The sequence below is a fragment of the Artibeus jamaicensis genome, unplaced genomic scaffold (assembly GCF_021234435.1).
Source record: "Artibeus jamaicensis isolate MK-2021 breed Jamaican fruit bat unplaced genomic scaffold, CSHL_Jam_final scaffold_916, whole genome shotgun sequence".
Taxonomy (NCBI): Eukaryota; Metazoa; Chordata; class Mammalia; order Chiroptera; family Phyllostomidae; genus Artibeus; species Artibeus jamaicensis.
In genome coordinates, this window is record NW_026522059.1 from 24,236,280 (window position 1) to 24,243,349 (window position 7,070).

General features: G+C 38.7%; 1 pseudogene; it reads left to right on the top strand.

The window, feature by feature from the left end:
* The first annotated feature begins 286 nt into the window (after nt 1-286).
* On the top strand, nt 287-479 carry LOC119040416 (uncharacterized; annotated as a pseudogene).
* Nucleotides 480-7,070: the final 6,591 nt, after the last annotated feature.

Genomic DNA, 7,070 nt, shown 5'->3' on the forward strand with positions numbered 1-7,070 from the left:
ACAAAGGAGAAACCAGTGGGTATTTATTTGACAAATTTAGGTGATCAAGGACAAAATAGTTTAATGGCTTTTAATAAAAGCACTACATGTTATTGTATGAATTTCCTCAGATATAAGGAAAATCATCTGTGATTATATAACCCAGAGGTAATCAATAGGAATAACACATTTATTTCTATTTTATGAAATCTAAATTCAGCATGATCCCAAATAATGGCCGCCAAAGAATCACTTTCAAAAGAGCCTTTAGGGTGTAACTGAAAACATCTTCAAAGTGGTTGTTTACATACTCACTCCTCATGGCAGGGGAGACACCGCGGTCATGGTCACGGTCACGGTCACGGTCACAGAGGTGGTTTTCCCAGGGCAAGGCTTATCCCTTGCACTCCGGATGTGCTGACTCCTGCCATTTCCCCAAAAGTGGGAAACTCGACCACGTAATTTGTGCTAGTGGGGGACTGTGTTTGTGCTCTCTCTTGAAAATATAAAAAAATAAAACAAAACGGTTGTTTAAATAAAATGAATGATAATTAACCACTAGGAAGAAAAAAAACAGTGGGCATCTGAGCAGCGTTTTTAGGAAAGAAGGAGGGAAGGAAGAAAGGATGACCAGGGAGAAGTACAGATGAAATAAATTGAGAAAATTATACAAAGGAAAATGGAAATCCCTGGTGTTTATAAAAGCAAAGGGAAGATAAAGAAGAAAGGGAAAGAAGTGGCCAGCTCAGAGTAGATCCTTTTATTAATCAGGATTTTGTAAAGATTGCAAGTGATAAAAACTCAATGTGAAGCAGAACACATTAAAGGGGGGCTATTATTTGCTACCACAGTGGTATATTTCTAGTAACTGAAGGGAATATTAAACAAACAAATCCATGCAGAGTTAAGCTGTGCCTGCCGAACAATAGGAACCAGGAGCTCAAACACCACTAAGGTTCTTTTGGTGCATCTCTTACCTTTGCTTTTCTCTTGTATCATGTGCATCATCATATCCCACCGCAGACTGCCCGACGCCACATGATAGAAAACATAACTGCCCAGAGTGCACAAGCTTCCTACCCCAGGCCTCCCACAACCTGCAAGGGACTGACTTTCCTTAGTTCCAGTCAGGAAAATCCCAGAGATTACCCTGATTTGCCCACTTTGGGTAATTTGTACACCCCTGAACCAATCGTCTGTCTGTGAGACTGATTTGACAAATTTAGGTCATCAAAAGATAGGTGATGGCAACTAAGCACACATAGGCTCCCTCTAGAATCACATGGTTTGAGTGGAAGGAAAAAGAGTGTGAAGTTCTTTTCTGGAAGTATCCGGACACACAAACTAGAGATTTTCATGACCGTTCTTAAAGTAGGTTGATGCCAAACCATTTGGAAGAATTTGGAGAGATAACAGCAGATCATTGCAGCTTCCTGTCTCCCTAGAAAGCGTTAAACAGTCAGGCTTCCCCATGGGTCACCCCACCAGTACCTGTTTGGGTTGGGGAGGTTTCATTAAATTTCTAGAAGTATCCCCCCATTCCCCTAGTATATTGTGTCAAGAAACATTGAGTGCCCAGAAGAACAGATTCCCTCAAAGCCAACTTAAGCATTTTGTTGCTCAAGATTCTTCTACAAATTTCAAGCTTTGAAACTGGCCCTGTAATATTATAGTTCATGAGCAAGCCAGACTAGGAGAGGGCATGCGAGGCATGGAGTTATGGGAAAGGGTGGCACCATTATTGGGGGTGTGAACTCCCTTGTGTTAGACAGGTTATGTCAAAGCCTAATGAGTTACTCCTGAAGAACTGAGCAAGTGAGTAGGAAGTCGGCATGACATTGAGAAGAAGGGAACCAGACTGTGGGTCAGGTCTTACTTGGAACAAGCAGCCCTGGCTTTTGTGGAATGCTCTGGAATCCTTCACTGACCCTCAGAAAAACACTATGTACCCAAACCTGTTCTTTCTCTGCCTTCCTTCTTTCCTTCCTTCCTTCCTCTCTCTTTATCTCCCTCTCCCTCCCTCTCTCTCTCTCTCTCTCCTTATTTTCCTTTCATTTATCTAGGCCCCTTTGGTAAGTGCAGTAAGATTTTGCTTGAAGGACATACCAACTCTCTCTATGACTCAACTTTTTAAAAACAGTCCATATTTTAGTGCATCTGTCCTGCTGGATTATAAATTCCATGACAGCAAGAATCTGTTACCTCCCTTTCTAAGCTCTCAGTGAAGTATGGCTAGTAGGGCTCAGTAAGCATTTGTTAAATTTAATTAATATGTAATCATAAAATAATTGGACATAGTGACAATGTCTACAACTAAAGGAGGCTTAAAACACATTCTATAAGTAAGATTTTGCTAATCCACCCTTTCAGTTACTTTTAAATCGTATTGAGTTCACGTCAACCAATATTTATTAAGTGGCCTCTTCTCTACAAGTAATGGTGCTCAGCACTCATACAATGTAAATTCAATAAAATTATTACTACAGCTCCAAAAAGATGGATGCTCACAAGGAAAGCTTAGACTTTAACAGAAATAAAGAGTAGGCAAGCTGAAGTTTAACCACTATTTGCTGTCAAGATGTGGGGGATGAAGCTGACAGATTCAGGCTGGCTACAGATCTCAGCCCCCTTCAGCATCAAGAAACCCAACAGGCTAAACCCAGCATTTTGCTGCTGCCCTTGTTGCCGTTTTAAGAACAAGCAGAGTGAGTCAGAGGGCCATTATTTTTCTCCAGTGTGTTATCCGGAGAAGAGCGTGGAGAGCTACTCCATTTGAAGAGTCACAATTAATGTAGAGGCATTGCCATATATTAACTAGATTATTCAGGAACCATTTTCAGACCATTTAAAACTCCAATGTGCTTAACTGCACATTTGGACAGTTAACAGCATCATCTAGTTTTCATTTTTTCTTATGTTACTCTTTTTTGTGTGTGTGGTTAAAGCCTGTTTTTCAATTTGGCAAAAGCAAGGTTGTTTTTTTAAATTTTTTTAACTCAATGTCAGATGCCAAAGAAGGAATCCTTTCCTTCTCTCCAGATATGATGCTCCTAATGTTGAACAAATTTCAGGGAAAATGTAGCAAAGCCAATCTAAACAAGAAGCCTAAACTTTCCAGGTCATCCAGTCTCCAAAAATGCCATGAGACTGAATTTTTGCTTCTTAGTCATCCTGGGAATAAATAGGTGTGACACAGGTTCTGCCATTATGAGAGAAGAAACAATATTCTACAGACATATCAAAGGCCTGTCATCATCCATGACAGATGTGGGACCTAAGGAACACAACACAGAACTGTTAGTCCAACCACATCTCACTCATAAATTCTGCCGGTACCTCCCATGAAGGCCTGGTTCTCTTTGCCTCTATTGCACATAAAGGAACCAATAATTCCTGCAGCCTCTCCTCCTAACCCGTGTTCAGTGTGCAAAGAGATGATTATCATCTTCCAACCTTCCATCAGAAAAATGTCACATACATTAGAAATTGAGATATATATATATGCACTGTGTTCACATATATGTATTATATATATAATATGTTTGTATATGTATGTGTATATGTATTCAAATGAGTATAGGTATATAAATGTTTTCTTTGTCATTAGATTGTGGACTGCTAAAAGCCCCTAAATTTAAGCCCCTGACTACTTGGAAGCTTTATTCTTTCACACTATTCCTTTGCTTTTTTTCCTTTCATTTTCCAACTTTTCCCCCACTCTCTAAGCTCTAGTCACATCAGCTGACTTCCAGCTCCTAAACCACACCAGGGTGTAGCTCTCCTCAGGACTTTATATGTGTGCTTCTTTCAGATGGGAATGTCTTTCCTCCCACCCACACCATCAGCATTTGCTTAACCATATACTACTCTTCATCATTGCTTCATAACATTTCCTCAAAGAAGCTTCCTTGGAGTCCCTCAGTCTCTGTTCTGGCCTGTGGTTTTCTTTTTATCTTTCCTCAGGTGTCTCTTAGGAATGAGACACTCAAAAGCTTTAGTAAGCTTGAACTCTTGGTGGCACTTGTCACCTCTGGACTTTACTGTGGAGTGATCTGGCTGAACCATTTTATTGGCCAATTCAAGATGCTGGCATCCATCCAGATGGGTCATGTTTCTCAGAGAAGACCCTTTCAGCCTCCTACCCAACGGATAAAGGCTTGGCTGCCAGTATTCCAGAAACCATGTCAGCCAAAACTAATGGGAGTCTCTCAGCATTTAGTGTGTAAATATTTACTCAGTCATCCTATTCTCAGTAAGTCTCTATATTAGTTTCTGATTGCTGGTCTAACAAATTACCACACACTGAGTAGCTTAACACAATATAGTTTTATTATCTTACAGTTCTATAGTTAGAATCTGAAAAGATTTCACTGGAATAAAATCAAGGTGTCATTTGGGGGTGGGTTCCTTTCTGCAGCCTCTACAGAGAATTTCCCTGCCCTTTCCAGCTTCTAGAGGCCACCCAGTCTCCTTGGTTCACACCCTCTTTCTTCATCTTCAAAGATGACCAATCAAGTCCTTCTCATGCCACCATCACTCTGGCCTCCATTTTCTGCTGCCCTCTTCCATTTATAACAACACTCATGATTATATTGGGGCACCCAGATCATCCAGGATAGTCTCCCACATCAAGACCTACTAATTAGCACCCCTAATTTTACCTGTGACCTTAATTCTCTTTTACCATGTAACCTATTATAATCATAGGTTCTTGGTATTAGGATGTAGTCATTTGGGGGGCCCATTATTTTGCCAACACAGCATCTCCATCCTCAGTTGTGCTTAGGGTATCAACAAGTCCAGAGACCTTTGGTTTTATACTCTTCATAAGCTAAATCTGTTTTCTCTGTGACAATATATTAAGGGGGTGGCAATTAATGACTAGAAAGACTGGGGAATAGGTTTTGAGGGTCTAACTACAACACTTCTTAAAGAGGATTTTGACAAATCCTCTTGTTTTTATCTCTTCCTCACCTGCTTCATTTTATATATACCTAGTATATATACCAATTCTGAGGCTTTGGAAGATTTCTGGATTATATTAGTACACTGAGTTGCTCCACGGCCACTATGGAGATTCAGCTTTCTCAGCTGTCTTTACATCAGTTTCCACTCATGTGTTTCCTTTCCAGCTTATAAAATTTTGTTACTACTCTTTAGTTCTTTGACCTTGTGGATTTGTCTCTTTGTGATAGATTAATACAAAAAAATCTCTAATTATTCCCCTTCTCATAATCATGTGAATTTTCAACTCCTCTGATTAAGATATGGGGCCAATTTTTCCATCTCTTAAATCTAGACAGGCTTGAGCCAATAGAATTAGGGAGAAGAGACAATGTGCCAGACCTGAGGGTAGACCTTAGAAGACCTTACACATTTCCACTCACTTTCTTGAGACCTCCTCCTTTTTCTATATGAACAAGCCCAGTCTGGCCGGATGGAGGATGGTGGCCAGGGCCAGCCCAATGGTCACAAGGGAGGTCCTGAAGATGAGGGAGCCCAGCCAAGATCAACAAACCTGAACTTGACCTGCAGCTGCCTGAAGAAGTCCTGCTGAGACCAGGTGAATCAGCTATGTAAGCCCAGCTCACACTGCTGATCCATAGAACCATAAGCTAAATAAAGGGTTGTGACTTTAAGCCCCTACATTGTGTGGTATTTCTGTTATGCAACAAAAGTTAACTCATATAACCTTTAAAACCTATTTATTGTTATTGAGTAGAAATTTAGGGACTAAATGTTGATCCATATGTTCAGCCCTCCATCTTTTTCTAAAACTCTTGCTTGATTTCTCAATATGAGACCTTTGCAACAGAGCTATGCATAGATATTACATCAAAACGTAGTTCTGAAATTTTATCCATTTATTTTTCCTTTATTCACCTGATTTTTATGAAGCAATAACTTTTTATAAAGCAAGATACAGATCCCTGTTGGTCAAAGAAGCAATCACGATGATAATACTTAATATTCCATTTGAAGCCCACTTTTATTCCAGATTACCACAAATAGAAGGCACTGTCTGTCTTTCCTTACCTCACCCTCCAGTCATACGCTGTTCTTGTCTTCTCAGACAGGAAGTGCATTAGTATCTTTAGTCACAGGTTAGTATAGAAAATAATTCCAAAGTGTGGCTAGTTAACAACAATTAAAATCAGTTCTCCTAAGAGGTTTTTTTTTTGCTCATTTTGCATAAACAGCTCATTTAAAATTGGGTATAAACAGCCGATCTAAAATGGACTAAAGCCTTCCAACAAACTAGCAGTACCTAGGCCATAGTTCAATGTTTCAAATCAAAATAGTAAGTATTAGGATCTAAAAATTTTAATTTATATTTCCTAATATGTATAGAACCTTGTTTTGTTGGCTTTCATCAATTTATTTATTTTATCAACTCTTTATCATTTTAGTATGTATTTATTTTTCAAGCCTGGTCATAAAAGACATTATTTGAAATACTGTAGTGAGTCATTGAATAGAACAGGCCTTTCACATATTTAGAGGAAGATTGCTGTGACTTTGATTATCAAAACAAAGCAAGGTATATCTCTAATCAATACAATAATTATTGTATCCCATCCCAATTTTGTGGCCCAGGAATATAATCATCATTACAGAGAAACTTTAAATAATTTTCCTAAGCACTTAGCTTTTGTTAACTCAGTCACAATTAAATATGCTTATTTTAGCCCTGAATTCAGTAATAGCTGATTCACAGCTTTTGTAGGCAAAATAAAGGATTCTGAGCAATATGTAGTGAACAACTGAAGTTAAAGGATACAATCTTCTTCTGACCTTGGTTACTAATGGGTTTGATGTTTCTCTTGCATCTACCAATGATCATTATCATTTCCTAAATAAAACAAAATGCCAAACCCTTGGATGTAGCAATTTTATGGAACACATGAAAGATATAGATATGTAGCCACTTTATAGGAACAAAATACATAATATAGAAAGTATATGGAAGAACCAACTGCCAGTCAGAATACATGCTAAAAAAATGGTATAAATGTATATAATAAGAACCCAAAGAGGAAACTGATGAATAGTGATAAAAGCTAGTATTTTTGAGAACTTTCTGTTTTACA